Raw genomic sequence first — 18,473 nt, forward strand, 5'->3', positions numbered from 1 at the left:
AGACCCCAGAATCCCCCTCAGTGGGTCCTGATGCTCACAATACTCATAAGAGAAGAGGCACATGGTCCCCAAGAACTAGGGTGAGCATCCGTCCCAGCTGGATGGGCCGGATGAGTTTTCTAGGATGCAGGAGTTCCAGTGCCGAATCCAGGACAGTACCAGGGCAACCTGGATGGCTGGGTTACCATCAAGAACACCTGCGGCAGCAGGTTTGCTCCTTGTATGCCCTCCTGGGTGTGTACTTGTTGCACATGAGGCTTCAAATGGTTATTTTCTGTTTCCCACCCACCCCACCCCCACCTTGCCTAGCAAGGCAGATGGTGGAGTGGTTCAGAGAGTTCTAGAACTGGGATGCCTGGGTCCAAACGCCAGCTCCAACACCAGCTGTGAAGCAAGTCACTTCACCTCTCTCTGCCTCGGTTTCCTCATCTATAAAATGGGAAGAAGAATCTTAAGTTCTATCCCATAGGGTTATTGCAAGGATTAAGTGGGTTAATTGATGTAAAGCACTTAGAATGTATAAGTGCCCCAATTCCTTATCTAAAACACCGATGTCTCAGGGCCCTCATGCATTTTGGGATTTGGGGAGTTTGGGGGTTTTTGAAAGCACATGCCATATGTTATAGTGAGACACTAGCGGTGGGGGGATGAAATTAGGAGTTTGGGATTAATATATACACACTACTATATATAAAATAGATAACCAACAGGGACGTACTATATAGCACAGGGATCTCTACTCAGTATTCTGTAATAACCTATATGGGAAAAGAATCTGAAAAAGAATGGACATATGTATATGTATAACTGAACAATGTTGCTGTATAACCTGAAACTAATACAACATTGTAAATCAACTACACCCCAATATAAAATAAAAAACTTAAAAAAAAGATATTAGTTGAGGGTCTGGGTTAGCATACCATAATTAAACACATTAATATCTCTGCAGAGAATAACGTATGCATATTCATACAACTGATCAGGTTGGGTTTTTGCCACCAAATGAGTTTGGGTGCTAAAATTATTTTGCTCAGACTTTCTGTCTCCCACCAGAAAGTTGAGTAAGGTATTGTAGGCCTCTGTAAGGGTTTGTGTTATTAGTGTTTAATGCACATCCGGTGTAACTGCTATGTAATCACTTCTTGAGAGCAGCTCAGAGCTTTTGTGCCCAAGGCTCTTTTGGGTTCATGGAGTTTTCAAGCAAAGCCTTTCTGCATCAACAGCTCTGAACACACTTCACAGACAGAGGGGACTCTCTTTTCTTCTTTCTCTACCCAGGCCCTCAACTTAGTGATTTCTCTCTGTTCCTTTCAATATGGCGGCAGTGGAGGGGGAGTGTTGGATGCAAATTCAAGTCTCCAAGAGCCTTTCCCAGTCTGAGCTGGGGAAGACAGCTGGCCCTCAGTGGAGGAGGGGAGGGTAAGCCTTGGAGAAGGTATGAGCAAACGATGCTTCTGGCAAAGCTGCCGTGGGATCCAGGCGGGAGTCTGGTCTGGGTAGGCGAGATCATGGAGCCCAAGAAGGATCTGTGGCTTCTCAGCCGCCCCTGGGCATCTACAATCATCTCCACCGCAGATGCTGCCTCCCTTGCAGGAAAGCGTGGGAAGGGATGCCGGGAAGTTTCCTCAGGTGAGGTGCGTTTTCTCCGAGCCCTCCAGAAAATGTATGTTTGACAGGTGCTCAAGGTATTAGGGAATTAGAGTGACTGAGGGGGAGGCGAAGCCCCAGCCCAGCCCAGCTGCTAAGACAGGGCTCACCGGCCATGGCCGCTGAGCCTGCGCGTCCGGAGCCTGTGTTCCGCAAAGGGAGAGGCCACAACAGTGGGAGGCCCGCGTACAGCAAAAAAAAAAAAAAAAAAAGAGAGAGAGAGGGCTCACCGGGATGGCTCTGTCCACACCTCACAGGGTTCCCTCCCAGCCCTCACCACTTGGACATTCCTGGCACAGCTACCTCAACATGGGATGTTAATTTGCAGATTCATTTCTTTCGGGATTTGACTGTCTGGGAGGGAGAATTCGTTCCTGCTTCTTGTCAGTGGAGCTCAGGCAATCAAGGACACGGGCCCTTTCCCTAGAGGGAGAGGGACGGGAACGATCAGAGTCAGGCTTCTGAACCAGACCTGCAGACCCAGCTCCTCACTGCCTGTCGGGCGTTTCTAAGCCTTATGCCAACTGGAGTCACAGGGGAGTCAGGGTTTCCCTTCCTCTTTTCACTCCCTCCACCATCTGGGGTGCCCCCTCTCCGTCTTGGCCACCTAACTCCCCCTCCACCCCAAAAGGGCCTTAGACTTGGAACAGCTCCCTCTTTTGTCACTTCCTAAGAAAGATCCCAAGGAAGAAGACTGGAGTAGGAATTAGGAGACTTCAGTCCAAGTTTCAGCTCTATCCCCAACATACTGTGACCTGAAGCTGGCCCCCTGTCCCCTCTGTGCCTCAATTTCCCCATATGTTTGAGAGAGAGATTGAATTTGAGCAGAAGCTGCAAAATCAAATAGCTCTAGAAGCCAGGCAGACTGAGAGCAGGGATCAGGTGAGCTAGAAAACGCCAGCTAGGCTGAAGGGCACAACAACTACAAAAGTCCAGCTCATCATTGTCACGTAGAAAAGTAAGCCCTGTGTTGCCAGATTTGGGAGTTTTCAAGAGAAGATGTATTAGTCAGGATAGGCTGCTGTAACAAAAAATCCCAAAGCACATGGCCTTAATATTGTAAAGATGTGTTTCCTGTTCCCACCATAGTCCAATGTGGAGGCTCCACACAGCCATGGATGAGCCCCGTTCCTTTCATCTTTGGCTCTGCCATCTCCTAAGGCCTAGGAGTCTCCCCTGGATCTTCTGCACCTGCCGCACAGACCCAGAAAAGAGTGTGGAGGATTGGGAGGGAGGTTTTAGGAACTGGGCACGAAGTGCTACGTATTACTTCTGCCCACATTCCACTGGCTAGAATGTAATCACATGATCATCGTAACCGCAAGGGAGGCTGGGAAACAGAGTCTTGCTCTGTGCAGGGAAGAACAGGGTATGGGTTTGGAGAAAGGTAGACTTTTGGTGAAAGTCTCTGCCACAAGGTGAAAATCTAGATTTTATGTGAAACCTAATTTTTAAATATTGACAAGTAATTTAAAAAATTTTAAAGATATTATGTGGATTAAACAAAGCCTTCTTATGAACTGTATAGCCCACATGCTACGTCTCTGACCACTAGGTTAGAGGGTCTCATCTTGCCCAAATGAGCTATGCTTCTACAGGGATGGGCCATTGATTGGTGAGATGGCTGTTTTCATTTACTCACTCACACGTTCACACAGTCATTCAACAAACGTCTGTTGAACTCCTACTCCATGCCAGACCTTGTGATAGGCAGTGAGGATACAAGAACAACAACAACGAAAAAAACCCCATTCCTTCCCTTGAGGAGCTCACAGTTGTTTTTACCCCTGGGCAGAAAATAGTGTTCAATTTTTAAAACGTAATTTTAGACTCATTTTCCATAGTACTACATGTTAACAGAGGAGCATTCCTTAACAGGAAAAAATGACTTTCTGGGGGGAATTCTAGGTTAAGGACTAATAGGGAGAGCAGTAAGCAGAGCCAGGAGCCCTGACTGGAATATCCCCTCCAAGCTTTACCATATGGGTGGGCTCAAGTAAGTGGTTTGTCCTGGCTGAGCCTCAGTCTCCACCTCCGTGAAATGGGGATGGTAGTACCTATTTTTCAGGGCATCGGGGAAACAAGAGAAGCAGGTAGCAAAGCTGAGCTTGGTGCCTGGCACACAGTAGATGCATTACCCCTTGTTCCCCAGTGGCCACTGTGGTGAGCCAGGGGTGACTGCTTTGGGACAGTCAGTGTCCCAGCATCTCCCTTAATTCCCAGCTAGCGTTTACTGGGTGTGACCCTGGGCCAGGCCCTGTGCTGGGTGCTGGGGACACTTGGTGAGAAAGGAATGGCCCACCGAGAGGAATTCATAATCCAGAGGCAGCCACCTTCTGACCTCTGTGCGTGTGAGGCTCACCCGTGACAGAGGTGTGCCCTTCATCCCCTCAAATCAAGAGGCAGGTGGGAGGGCAGAATACATGCTCAGTCCGGAGTTACTTTACCATAACAAGCAGGTTGGTCATCTTGGTTGACATCAGTCAAGAAGAAGCAACAGCAGAAGCTTTGGAAGGACCCTCAAGGGACTGGGGTGTGGATGGGGGCTTGAGACAGGCTCAGGCTGGAGAGAGAAAGAAAGGGTTCTGCTTAGACCCTGGTTCACAAAGAGAGCCCTGCACAGACTTTGAAAACAAACATATGCTTACCAAAGGGGAAACATGGAGGGAGGGATAAATCAGGAGTTAGGGATTAACATATACACACTACTATATATAAAATAGATAATCAACAAGGACCTACTGTATAGCACAGGGAACTCTACTCAATATTCTCTAATAATCTATATGGAAAAAGAATCTGAAAAAGAACGGATATATGTATAACTAAATCACTTAGCTGTACCCCTGAAACTAACACAACACTGTAAATCAACTATACTCCAATATAAAATAAAAATTAAATTCAAACAAGCCAAAACCAAAGAGAGCCCTGCAACTTGGTGCTGTCTCCAAGGGCCAGAAAACTTCCTCTAATCTAACGCTGTCTAAGGTCCTCCAGCCAGCCCTGTGGGGGGGAGGGGAGGTCATAAGGCTCATTTTAGAAATGAGGATATGGAACGAAGCAAAGAGAGATGATTCCAACTTGCCCAAAGCTACAGGGCTGCTAAGAAGTGGCCGGGAGATTCAAACCCAGGTTCACACTCTTTTCTATGCTTCACAACCGTGGTGCTGGGGAGAGAGATTTCTGCTCTAGGACTCAGATGACCTCCTCTGGGGGTTCCTCATCAGCCACCCAGGATGGAGGAAGGGAAGCCGGCCAGCTCGGGCTCTGAAGGGGTCTGGCAGGAAACACAGTTCTATGTCCGAGGCCTGCAGGCAGTCTGGGAAGCCGGAGTTCCTCCCTCCCTCTCTCCCTTCCTTCCTTCCTTCCTGGTTGACTCCCAGCTCTGACAGTTACTGTCTGGGTGAACTCGGCAGGTCACTTCAGCCTTTGGAGTCTATGGTTGTACTATGTACCTGGCTCTGCTCCAAGTATACGGAGGGGACAGGGTGAGCTAGACAGACAGACGTGGCCTCCAGCCTCATGGGGCAGCTAACCTATTTTGGAGGCCTCCTGGATGAAGTGACGCTTGAACAGAGATTGACCAGATGAGAAGCTGTAACCCACATGCAACAGCGGTAGGCGGAGCAGAGGCTCCATTCTGGGAAGAGGCAGAAATGGATTTACCAGGCTTCCCATGAAGCTACAAAGCTACAAAGCTTAAGCTCCTCACTTGCCAGACACCTTCCAGTGACCTGGGAGGGGCCCAAGCAAGGCACACTCAGGATCACATGGTGTAGAGTTTGCCAAAGTAAGCTAATTTAACTGCAGCTGGCTAAGAATGCTGCCTCTTTGACTTTCCCCTCGGTCATACTTCCCCGCATTTGGGGTATTGCTGGCATGGCGGTGGCATTTTTGAGGAGCTAGCAGCTAAGGGGAAGTTGTCATGGAATACCGCATTGATGAAAATAACAAAACTCAAAATACATCATTGCTAAGAGGACATTGGCAACAAACTGATTAATAGGCGGCACCTTAGTCAAAGGATTTTTAAGATTAATGATCAAGGAAACATGAAAAGTCCCGAAATCTTACACCTCCTCTATGAAAGAAACTTGATAGATGTTTTTCTAAATTTGACAACAATCCTAAAATTTTATGACCTCACCCATAATGAGTTGTGAAGTTGAAAGAAACTTTTCTAAACTATCAACAATTAAAACGAACAACCAAACAAACAAAAACAACCAACCAAACAAAAAAACCTTTTGGTCAACTGTGCTAGAGAAAAGGCTAAATTATCTTCTTATTTTCTCTAAAGAAAATGACATTGGGACTTCCCTGGCTGCACAGTGGTTAAGAATCCACCTGCCAAGGCAGGGGACACGGGTTCGAGCCCTGGTCCAGGAAGATCCCACATGCCACAGAGCAACTAAGCCCGTGCGCCACAACTACTGAGCCTGTGCTCTGGAGCCCGCGAGCCAGAAGTACTGAAGCCTGCGCACCTAGAGCCTGTGCTCTGCAACAGGAGAAGCCACTGCAATGAGAAGCCAGCACACTGCAACAAAGAGTAGCCCCCGATCGCCACAACTAGAGAAAGCCCGCGTGCAGCAACGAAGACCCAAACACGGCCAAAAATAAATAAGTAAAAATTTTAAAAAAAGAAAAGAAAATGACATTACAAAATCAATGTCATATGAAGAGGTTATCCTAAAAGTATACAGCCAAAAGGTAGGAATAAAAATGTTATAGAGGTGTATCAGGTGATAAATGTAAATATTATGTTATTTTTCTAGATATTGTCTAGTGTTCATCAGCTTTTAAAAATTCATTGTGGTTTTTCATCGCAAATTTTGCCATATTTAGGTACACTTATGCTATCATCTGCTTAGTATTTTTATTTAATTAATTTCATTAAACAAATATTTACCAATTATCTACTTGTCTAGGCACTGTTGAGGTTTGGGAGATAACAGAGGTGAACAAATAAGACAAAACTCCTTGCCCTCATGGAGTGCATGTCTCAAATTTATTTTAAACAGATACCTGATATCACCTCAATCAACTGAAAAACCAATATCACTTGAAAAAGATGACGATATATTTATTATTTTAAAAATTTTATCTTATTGACATATGGTTGATTTACAATGCTGTGTTAATTTCTGCTGTACAGCAAAGTGATTCAGTTATATGTATATGTACATTCTTTTTCATATTCTTTTCCATTATGGTTTATCATAGGATATTGAATATAGTTAGTTCCCTGTGCTATATAGTTGGACCTTGTTTATCCACTCTATGTATAACAAATTGCATCTGCTAATCCCAAACTCCCATTCCATCCCTCCCCCACCCCCTCTCACCCTTGGCAACCACAAATCTATTGTGGTCTTTATGTGTGTCTCTATTGTGTGTCTCTATGTCTGTGAGTCTGTTTCTGTTGAAAAAGATTTAAAAAATGAAAATAGTAAAAGCAAAACAATGCTGGCCTCACACACACACAAAAAATTCGTTGTAGTTTTGTTTCTGGTTCTAAATACTCACATTCTTATCTGATTTTTTGTTCTCTTTTCCTTAAAGGAGGTCTCCCAGCTTTATAGGTTTCAGGTCCACAAAACCTGGATGCACTTCTTTGGAGTGGATATGGCATGTGCAAAGGCCCAGAGGTAGTAGGGTGGGAGCTTGGCTGTGATCAAGGAATAGAATCACACAGAGGACAGACAGAGGAGGAGCGAAGGGTATTGCCCATAATCCTGAAATGGCCTCTAGTCACTGGCTGTGGCCAAAGAGGGGATGGAACCTTCAGAGCCTTATCCAGAGAGACCAAGGCCAAAGACAGGACCTCCTAAGTCATTTCCTCCACCTCCCACCAGTGCAGGAATCCTCTCCCTGACATCTGCCCACCAAGCCTTAGCTCTGCACACTTCCTGGCTTGGGGAGCTCACTTCCTCCCCCAAATCTGATACTATCCTAGGTCAAAACTCTGGTGGTGGCTTCTTCCTTCAAGCTGACCGCTGTCTGTGGTTCCTTCTTGGGTCATCATCTTCCCTAGGGTCCCCAGAAATAATTGGTTGCTTCTTCCCATCTCATTATAGCTCTGCAGACACGTGAGGCCAGTGCTCATGTTCGTCTCTGCCCAGGATTACCTGGCTTCCTTCAAAGATTCCTCTTATGACTTGCCTTCCAAAGCCTTCCTCATCCATTATGATTTCTATCCACACATACATATGTGATGACAACGATGATGATGACAATGATGATGATGATAGCTGACACACCTTGAGTACTTACTACGTACTAGGCTCTGGGCTGGGTGCTGTTTATGCTTAATCTTTATGGCAATCCTGGGAAATAGATACAGCTATGAAGCCCATTTTACAGATGAGGAAACTGAGGCTCAAAGAAATTAAATAACCTTTCTAGGTTACACAACAGATAGGTGGCATAATCGGACTCTCTGACTTTAGAGCTCATGCTTTTAGTCACCACATGAAGTGGCTGGAAGTAGGGAATTCCAATCTGTGTATATGAGAATAATATTATTTTTTGTCTATAATCAATGTAGGTCGTTTCATCAGGAAGCTATGCTAGTTATATTTGTATATATGTCTAGTATCTAAACTTTAAAATGCACAATTCAAAACTTGACAGAATTGAAGGGAGAATTAGAATCTACAAAAACAGTTGAAGATTTAAAAAAATTTTTTTAAATTGCAATAGTAAAATACACATAACATAAAATTTACCATATTAATCACTTTAAGTGTATAATTTTGCCGTGTTATATATATTTACATTTTGTCCAACTGATCACCAAAGCTTTTTCATCTTGTAGAACAGAAACACTACCCATCAAACAACTCCCCATTCCCCCTCCCCTCAGACTCTGGCCACCACCCTTCTACTTTCTCTCTTTTTTACATATATACATACATATATATGCTTGAATATATTTTATTTTATTGAAGTATAGTTGATTTACAATGCTGTGTTAATTTCTGCTGTACAGCAAAATGATTCAGTTATACTTATATATACATTATTTTTCATATTCTTTTCCATTATGGTTTATCAAAGGATATTGTATATAGTCCCCTGTGATACACAGTAGGACCTTGTCATTTATCCATCTTATATGTAATAGTTTGCATCTGCTAATCCCACCCTTCTGCTTTCTATCTCTATGAATCTGACTACTCTAGGGACCTCATATAAGTAGAATCATATAGTTCTTGTCTTTTTGTGACTGGCTTGTTTCACTTAGCATGATGTCAAGATTCAGCCATGTTGTAGCATGTGTCAGAATTTCCTTTCTTTAAAATTTATTTATTTATCTATTTATTTATTTATTTTTGTCTGCGTTGGGTCTTCGTTGCTGTGTGCAGGCTTTCTCTAGTTGCGGTGAGCGGGGGCTACCCTTTGTTGCGGTGCACAGGCTTCTCATTGCAGTGGCTTCTCTTGTTGCAGAGCACGGGCTCTAGGGTGGGAAGGCTTCAGTAGTTTTGGCACACAGGCTTAGTTGCTCCACAACATGTGGGATCTTCCCGGACCAGGGATCAAACCCGTGTCCCCTGAATTAGCAGGCGGATTCTTAACCACTGTGCCACCACGGAAGTCCTCCTTTCTTTTTAAGGCTAAATAATATTCCATTGTATGTATATACACGTTTTATTTATTCATTCATGTATCAGTGGACATTTGGGTTGCTTCCACCTTTTGGCTATTGTGAATAATGTCGCTGAGAACATGTGTGTACAAATGTCAATAGTTGGAGGTTTTAATAGCTGTTTCTCAGTCAATGATAAGTCAACTAGTAACACACCAAATCGGTAAAAACCCGATGATCTAAATAACACCAGCAACCACCTTGAGCTAATCGACATTTACGGTTCATTATGCCCAACGACTTCTCTTCAAGTGCACGTGGCGCCTTCACCAGGGCAGACTTATGCTCTGCCTTCAGCTAGTCTCTGTATATTTCAAAATACTGAAATCTTACAGTGTGTCTTCTCTGATCACAGTGGAATGGAATTATATATTAATAACACTATATCTAAATAACCACAGATATTTTGAAATGTATTTATACATTTATAGATAACTCAGGCATCCAAGAAGAAATCATGGAGAAAATTAGAAAATATTTCAAACTAAGTGAAAAATGAAAATACAGTGTAACATCATTTGTGGGATGCATCTAAAGCAGTGTCTAGGGGAATTTTTAACTTTCAGTGCTTATATTAGGAAAGGAGAAAGGTCTTATACTCCAGCCTTTATGGAGAGTCTCTCAAATATCTTAGAATAAATCTCTCTTGTTTCAACCAGAGTGGTTTCTTTTGTCTCCAAGTAAGAGTCTCGGTTGATCAAGTAATTGGTACCAGGAGTAGGGTCTGTGATGATTAATGTTATGTGTCCCCTTGGCTGGGTTCTGGTGCCCAGTCGTTTGTTCAAGTATAGATGTTTCTATGAAGGTGTTTTAAAGATGATTAACATTTACAACCAGTTGGCTTTAAGAAAAGGATATTACCCTCCGTAATGTAGATGGGCCTCCTCCAGTGAACTGAAGGCCTTAAGTGCAAGAACTGAGTTTGCCCAGAGAAGAAGGAATTCTGCTCCAAGACTGCAACATAGATCTCTCTCTCTCTCCCTCCGTCCCTCCTTCCCTCTCTCTCTCTCCATATATTATATAGATGTGCATGTGTGTGTGTGTGTGTGTGTGTGTGTGTGTGTGTGTCTTAGTGAGCCAGCTAAGATGTGTAATGCTTACTGATCACCAAGTCCTATTAGCATGATATCCTCAATAAATTGGACCAGCATGGTACTTGTGAGATGTTCACGCAGAGCTGGAGGTCTGTCCTCATCTTCTGAAGCAGGAAGTTAAATGTCCAGTCACAGAGAGTGTGACACATGCCGTGCTGGGGGACCCACAGGGGTGGTGAGAGAACAGAGGGGCCCTGCGCCAGCCCAAATGCCAGAGAGTACTTCCCAGGGGAAGAGACGTTTCCACTGAGACCTGTCGGCTGAACCAGAGTTAGCCAGTTTGAAAGAGTTACAGGAAGAGATGGGAAGTGACATTCCAGGCAGAGGGGACAGTAAGTGCAAATGCCTGAAAAGAGGGAAAGCCTGGGGCTTTCGGGGGACCATAAGAGGTTTAATGTGACTACACGGTAGGATGCAAGCAGGAGTTGGCCTGGGTGGTGGTGAGGAGTGGGGATGGCTAGCAGGTGTCTGCTACTCTCACTTGACGTCGCCATATGAACCTCATCCTATGTCAGGAAGCATTCTTCTACTGCAGGACTTCTAAGGGCTGCATGGTATTAATCCCTTGTACGTTCTGTTGCATAGTAACCAGTCCCCCAGTGTTGACCATTTAGATTATTTCTAGTTTTCCCCTATTATAAACAATGCTGTGATGAACATCTTTGTCCATACATCTTAGTGCACAGGTATTATTATCTCCATATAGTAAAGATGGAAGTTGTGGGAGCTGCCCAGGGCCCAGGCTTGAATGCTGCCTTGGAGAGACCTGAGTGACATTTGTTTGCCAAGCCAGTTCTGGGGCCTCTTGGGCAGCCCTTTGTTGGGTGTCTGCTTAAGGGGCCATAAACAGGGAGATGCTGGGAGAAGGCTTCAGGGAGTGATAAAAAGCCCCGACCATAATCTCTGGCTGCCCAGGCTAGATAGAGACTAGGGAGGAGACCCAGATCCTGGGCCCTACATGTCCTGTAAGCCGCATGTTTGTCCAGCCGGCTGGGTGCACCAGCTCCCGGCCTCTTCCAAGAAGAAAACAAAAGTACTTAAAGTGCAGGTCTGAAAAGTTGGGGTGCTATATGTGGGGTTCAAACCCTTCACTCCTCAGGGAGAAGATCAGGGTTTTGAGTTCCTTTCCACTGTGGGACACCGTGCCAGGGACGGGGTTTACGGCGAGATTGTGTCTCAGCCTCGCCTACCTGCTTCCATGTGAGGTTTTTCTCATTCTCTTGATGCGTAGGGGTCACTCAGCTGGTTTTGGAGTTTTTTTTTCCAGAGGAAACTCTTCCATATGTATCTGGAGAGTCCGTGAGTCCGTGGGAGGAGGTGAGTTCAGCAGCTCCTGTGTCGGCATCTTGAACGGGAACTACAACAAAAGTACTTCGGACTGAGCGTAGACCTTCCAGATGAGCCTGGGTTCAAATCACAGCTCTACCACAAAAGAGCTGAGTGACTCTGGGCCACTTACTCAAAACCTCTGAACCTCATCCTCATCTGTACAATGGGGAAAATAACCTACCAAGGGTGTTGTGAAAGTTAAATGAGATTACCAAGTACTTGGTCCATAGTCCATGCTCTTAATAAATGACGGTGTATATTTTCATTGTCATCTTGGGTTTCCATCCTTTTAAAAAGTATATTACAACAGCTTTATTGAGACAAAATTCCCATGCTATACAATTTACCCATTTAAATTATAAATTTATATAATTTATAAATTTAAATTATAGAATTCAATGGCTTTTACTATATTCATCACAAACAATTTTGGAACTTTCTCATCATTCCCCTCAAAACCCCTGTACCCATTAGCAGTCATTCCCTAGCACCCCCCTCCCCCTGCTAATTTCCTGCCCCTCCCGGCCCAAGGCAACCACCAATTTATTTTCTGTCTCTATGTCTCTATATAAACTGTTCTGGACAGTTCATATAAATGGAATCATACAAAATGGAAATCACACAAAGTCTCTTGTGTCTGGCCTATTTCACTGAGCATAATGTTTTCAAGGTCCCTCCACAGTGCAGCACACATCAGTTCTTCATTCCTTTTTATTGCCAGAAAAGAGTCCACTGTGTGAATAGACCATATTGAATAGGTCCATGCACCAGTTGATGGGCATTTAGGTTGTTTCCAGCTTTTGGCTCTTGTGAATAATGCTGCTATGAACATTTGTGAGTGGACATATGTTTTCATTTCTCACGGGTACAGACCTAGAAGTGGAACTGCTGGGTCATATGGTAACTCTACTTTTAATATTTTGAGGAACTGCCAGACTGTTTTACAAAGCAGCTGCACCATTTTACTTTCCCACCAGCAGTGTACAAGTGTTCTCATTTCTCCACACCCTAACACTTGTTATTGTCTGTCTTGTTGATTATAGCCGCCCTAGTGGGTGTGTAGAAGTACCTCACTGCAGTTTTGATTTGCATTTTCTGGCTGGCTATAGGCTCATTTTTTTCGATGGCATCCCCTTCATGTCCAGGGATAGATAAATCCTGGGACACAGCCCTTTCCTAATATGGAAACACTGACTTGTCCCAAAGAAAGAAAAGAATCTTATATGTCTGTTATTAACCCACAACATTTCTTAATGTTGACTCTTCCATAACTCAATTGACTATTTCCCAGTTTGGGGGCATTGGGAAGTTTCTAATTTTCTTCTATTATCTCTAATAGTTATAAATTACTGGCTGTCACACAGAAAATGCCCATCATAAGGGAACAAAAGCAGGATAGAAAATAGTTTAATCATCTAAGCTGAAAAAAATGTTTGTTAATCCATCCAAATGTGCTTAAAGCACCATCCTAGTGCCAAGCCTTGTGCTAGCTTACTTATGAACAAAGTCTGGAAAGAAATAGCAGAAATAAAAATACTAAATAGGGGTAGAGGATTAAGAGGTACAAACTATCAGGTATAAAATTAGCTACACGGATATATTGTACAATATGGGGAATATAGCAATATTTTACAGTAACTATAAATGGAGTATAACCTGCAAAAATTCTGAATCACTATATTGTACACTTGTAACATAAAATATTGTACGGCAACTATTAATTTTAAAAAACTATTGGGCTTCCCTGGTGGCGCAGTGGTTAGGAGTCCACCTGCCAATGCAGGGTGGACACGGGTTCGAGCCCTGGTCCGGGAAGATCCCACGTGCTGCGGAGCAGTTGAGCCCGCGAGCCACAACTACTGAGCCTGCACTCCAGAGCCCTAGAGCCACAACTCCTGAGGCCCGGGCGCCTAGAGCCTGTGCTCTGCAACAAAGGAAGCCACTGCAATGAGAAGCCCATGCACCGCAACGAAGAGTAGCCCCCACTCACCGCAACTAGAGAAAGCCCGTGCACAGCAACAAAGACCCAACACAGCCAAAAATAAATTAAAAAAAAAAAAAACAACTCTTAATTAAAAAGAAAGAAAATACTACTTGTGTTGGGGGTGATGGGGTTCTAGGTGACAGGTGCCCCACCCTTCCCCACCTCTATTTCCCAAACTAGACCATTGTTATATTAGCTTTGCGATGATAAAACCAAGGGAAAGAAGAAAAAGACAACTGATCTAAGGATGATGGGAGAAACATTTCTTGAGCCAGACCCTCAAAGCTATTATTTTGTGGAATCTCCATACAACCCCTGGGAGGTTATTAATAATAATAATGATGATGGCCAATATTATGGTACCTTTTGTGTGTCTGGCACTGTTCCACCAGTGTGGGACCATTACTGTCCCCATTTTACAGATGAGGAAACTGAGACTAGGCAACGAGCTGCCCTTCCACTTTGGTGCTCTGTCTTTCCACATCACATACATGTGCAAAGCTGCACATAAACTCGGGCTCACACGTAAGTCTACATCTGCACCCTCGGATAGGAGCACACATACCACAGCCAGATACACATATGCACTCACACACAGGACTGCTTATATCCACAGGCATGTGCACGGGAACACACTGTACACGTGGGCTCACGTGCGTGTGTGTGTATATATATATATTTATACCCATGTGCACACAGGCCATACACTTCTGGACATACATCTGTCTAAGAGTGGGGAAAGGAGTGCAGATAAAGGGGCCAAAGTCCAACTCTTGCCTCCTCCCCCCATCCTCAAAGTGCCATCTGCTGCTGGCAGGTGTGTACAGGAGGGGGTGGGGCATGCACAGGTGGCTCTAGGCTCAAAGGGTAGAGATGACCTTGCACTAGAAACCCAGGGCCACCAACTAACTTCTAAATGGGGCAACAGCAGCTAAGGGGCCTCCCCTGATGGACAAACATCCCAGCCAGAGGGCCTGAACTGAGGGCCTGCAGCATGCCCAACGCTGTGCCAGGGGCTCCAGGGGCTGTACAAAAGACGGCATGATCCGGGTCCTCCAGGGCTCCCCAGGGCATCGAGAAGATAAGATTCACACCCAGCAGCCCCTCCAAGAGGTAGCATGGCAGAGTGGTCACCTGCAAGTGTTTCAGTGACAGGATGCCTGGCTTAGAATCCTGGTTCTACCATTTACTGGCTGTGTGATCTGGGCAAGTTGGTTAACGGACCAGTGCCTCAGTTTTCCTATCTGTAAAATGGGGGAAATTCTAACACCTACTTCTTAGGATTGTTGCTTAACCACTACTACATAAGTATGTATTTGTAAGATAAGCTGTTTTGGACAAAGGGGTGTGAGGATGGAGGATGAAGAACAGGCACTGAGCAGAAAGAACTTCCTCAGGATCCTGGCCCTGCATCCCATTAGCTGTGTAACCTCAGACAAGTCACACAACCTCTCTGAACCTCAGCTCCTCCTTTGTAAACTCTGCACAAGTCATTCTTGATCATTAAACATGTTATCTATTGAGACCTTACTATGTACCAGGCATCATGCTAGGCACGGAGAATATGGCGGTGAGCAAGCTGGGTGGTCCCTGTCTGCATGGAGCCTGCTCTCTTAGAGGAAGGATGACGTGGAAACATCTGGTACACAGTAGGTGCCCAGTCAGTGTCCCTCCCTTTCTTCCTTTTCCATCATGGTAAAAGCAATGCATCAACACTGTAGAGAGTTTGGAGGATAGAGGGGGGCTGAGGTGGTAGAAATCTATCACCCAGAATCCCACTACCCCTAACAAAAACCCCTAGCTTCATTTTTGTCAATCTCATTAACCAGTACAGGGCTAGGTTCATGGTAAGGCGCTCAATACAACACTTGGATTAATCAACACATTACATTTGTCATCAGCAGGAAACAGCAAATTACACTGTAGCATATTTACTGGGGGAAAGTGACACAAACAATCATGGCCATACCTTCTCCACAGAGAGGCTCTTCCCTTCTTTGGGACCAATAATATTTCCATTTTATAGAAAAGGACACTGAAGCTCAGAGAGGTCAAGTCACTTGCCCAAGGTCAAGAGACAGAAACGTGAAGAGCCAGCTCCAGAAACTAGAGCTCTTTTACCCACACTGTCTTGGGCTGTGGGATGTAGCAAGGGATGGACATGAGGGCTTTGGGCATGAGGACCCTTGTGGGCCAGATGCAGCCTGCCTCCACCACTGGCAGCCAGACCTAGGAACACAGGAAACTGTCAGGCTCCTGGCTGGCCTTGGGGGTCTCTTTTGAGCCCGGAAACCCCTCACTCTTACCCCTTAGGGAGCTCCGGGACACCTGCTTAGCCAGGGTGCAGTGACCGGATGTCGTTTGTGATTTCTGGTGCCCTCTAGTGGGCAAAGAGAGCAAACCTCTGGATCCCGCAAGTTGCTGGGAGCCAGCCTTGCCGGAGTCAGCGGCTCCTGCGGCCGCTAATGATAGCTGCCACACAACGCAGGCTTACCGATCTAACGCAATTCCTGCAACGACTCTCTCCAGGTAGGAGTCGTTATTACCACTTGATATAAATAATCTGAGACTTGGGAAAATGACTTTCCAAGGGCACATAGCTAATTGGTGACGGAGCCAGGAGTCAAGAACTTGGAGCTCAGAGGAGGAAGAGAGCATCGTCAAGGAAGGCTTCCTGCACCAGGAGACGGTCCCACGTGGCTGGACACAGAGGTGGAGTTACATCCCCCTCCAAGACCTTTGGAGGGGCTCTGCAACACATTTACATGGTCACATGTTTGAGAAAATTTGCAAAATTAAGACATTTTACTTACAATTGGTTAAGACCACAGTCTCTTTCTACTCCAGGCCTAGAATCATGTCTTCACCTAGTAGGTGACAAAGATGTATCAATAAATAAATTATGTGTTTAATAAATTGTGTTGAATGAATGAATGAATGCATGATAGAGGAATAAATGAATGAAGTGGCATTTACTTCAATCTTAAAGGAAGGGCAGGATGTTAGTGAGTGCTTCTCATGCAACCTAGGCATGCCCTCCACAGACAGAGCGACTCAAGCCATGCGTGGCCTTGAATGTCAGGGCGAGGAATCAGGCGATGGAGAGCCATGGGAGGTTTCAGAGCAGAGGAAGGACTTGAGTGTAACTGTCAATTAGGCAAGAGTTGAATGGCAGATACGAAGACAGGGCCCTGTGGCAGGACAGCAGATTGGCTCATATAAAGTGGTCCTCACCCAGCACCACCAAAGAGCTGGTGCTCAGGTGATGTGCTCATAGGGGTACTCTCCACTGGGGTGCTTTTTCGGGGAAAATGTCTCCAGAAGGCCCCTACAGTTCCCTGGGAGGGAGAATCCAGGCCAGGAGATTCCAAATGCCCTGGTGGGTGTTAAGCCTAGATTTGATCAACACTCTGTGTGCGCGGCCCAATGTGGAGGGAAGCTGGGGCCCTGACCAGGTCAGGAATGGGGTCACATGTGTATGAGGGTCCCAGGTATTGCTGCATGTCCCGTCCTTGCTGTGAAGTGAGGTGGCCATTCCACACAACAGGAGACTGAGGTCTGGAAGCTGGCGAGGCAGTGGTGGACCCATGAATATCCAGCTCTACCTGCTGCCTCCTTTGCTAAGCTCCAGGCCATCCTTTCTCTCCCCATCTCTGGACTTTCTAAATGTCAAGAATTCTAGCTACCAACCAAACAAAACAAACCAAAAAAACCCAGGGACTTCCCTGGTGGTCCAGCGGTTAAGACTCCACACTCTCAATACAGGGGGCCCAGGTTCGATCCCTGGTCAGGAAACTAGATCCCGCATGCCACAACTAAGAGTCCGCATGCCACAACTAAAAAGATCCTGTGTGCCACAACTAAGACCTGGTGCAGCCAAATAAATAAAATAAATTCAAACAAACAAAACCCTCCAAAACCCAGCTATTATATACTTAGCCTTGTTTTGTGCCACACCCTCTTTTAAGCTCCTTCATGTCCCATCACCTGATTATTCCTCCAGCAAGCCTGTGAGTGAGAGGAATGGTTATTATTTCTATTTTGCAGATAAAGAGTTGGAGAGCCCAGAGAGGCGAAGTTACTTACCCAAAGCCACACAGCAGAATTGCAATCAAACCCAGGCTCCAGACACAGCCCCTGGTTCCCCCCAGAGCTGCCCAGCCTCCTCTTCTGGTCCAAGCTGAGGCCGAGAAACTCAGCTTTGCCAACAGAGGGCGGTGTGCCCTCAAAGATTAAACCCTGCTTCCCAGACTCTGGCCAACAGAATCCTCCCTGCTGGGAACAACCCTGCTATCGCTGTTTATGATTCAGAAATACTTGACCCTGAGCGCTCACTTAGTCCCAGGTTCTGGTGGGGTCTGGGGAGCATGGAGAAATGTGCAGAGAAATAGAAAACACAGGCTTCAAAGGAGGTGAACCAATGGGTCACAGAAAAGGAAACATAATGGTTTTAACATATAACAAGATGCTGCTCTTAACCCTTAATAAGAGAAACCTGTGTTAAACCCACAAGGAGCAGGCACTTTTTATCTATCAGATTGGCAGTTATACAAATGAGGGTGTGGAGAAACACACTCATACATTGCTGGTGGGATTAAAACCTGGTTTAACACCTATGGAAGGGAATCTGGTAACATCTATCAAAATTAAAAACACAGATACATCCAACAGAAACACCAAATGCATTCATTGAAAGACTTGTACCAGGCCTGCATGATCGAATACGGTAGCCACTAGCCACATGTGGCTACTGAGCTCCTGGAAT

At 45.3% G+C, this 18,473-nt stretch overlaps 1 protein-coding gene across 5 annotated transcripts in view; it reads right to left on the reverse strand.

Moving 5' to 3' along the window:
- The window catches only part of ADA (adenosine deaminase), a 109,389-nt gene that overhangs the window by 37,753 nt on the left and 53,163 nt on the right, over positions 1-18,473 (reverse strand). For 2 of the 5 annotated variants that reach the window (XR_010935347.1, XR_010935346.1), the window contains 2 exons: positions 11,586-11,752; positions 4,098-4,213 (listed from right to left, as the gene is read on the reverse strand). The gene's annotated coding sequence lies outside the window, so the exon portion shown is untranslated. Of the gene's footprint in view, positions 1-4,097; positions 4,214-11,585; positions 11,753-18,473 lie in introns of those variants that run through there. The other 3 variants (XR_010935348.1, XR_010935349.1, XR_010935351.1) reach the window with 2 other exon arrangements.

This window comes from Pseudorca crassidens, chromosome 15 (assembly GCF_039906515.1).
Source record: "Pseudorca crassidens isolate mPseCra1 chromosome 15, mPseCra1.hap1, whole genome shotgun sequence".
Taxonomy (NCBI): Eukaryota; Metazoa; Chordata; class Mammalia; order Artiodactyla; family Delphinidae; genus Pseudorca; species Pseudorca crassidens.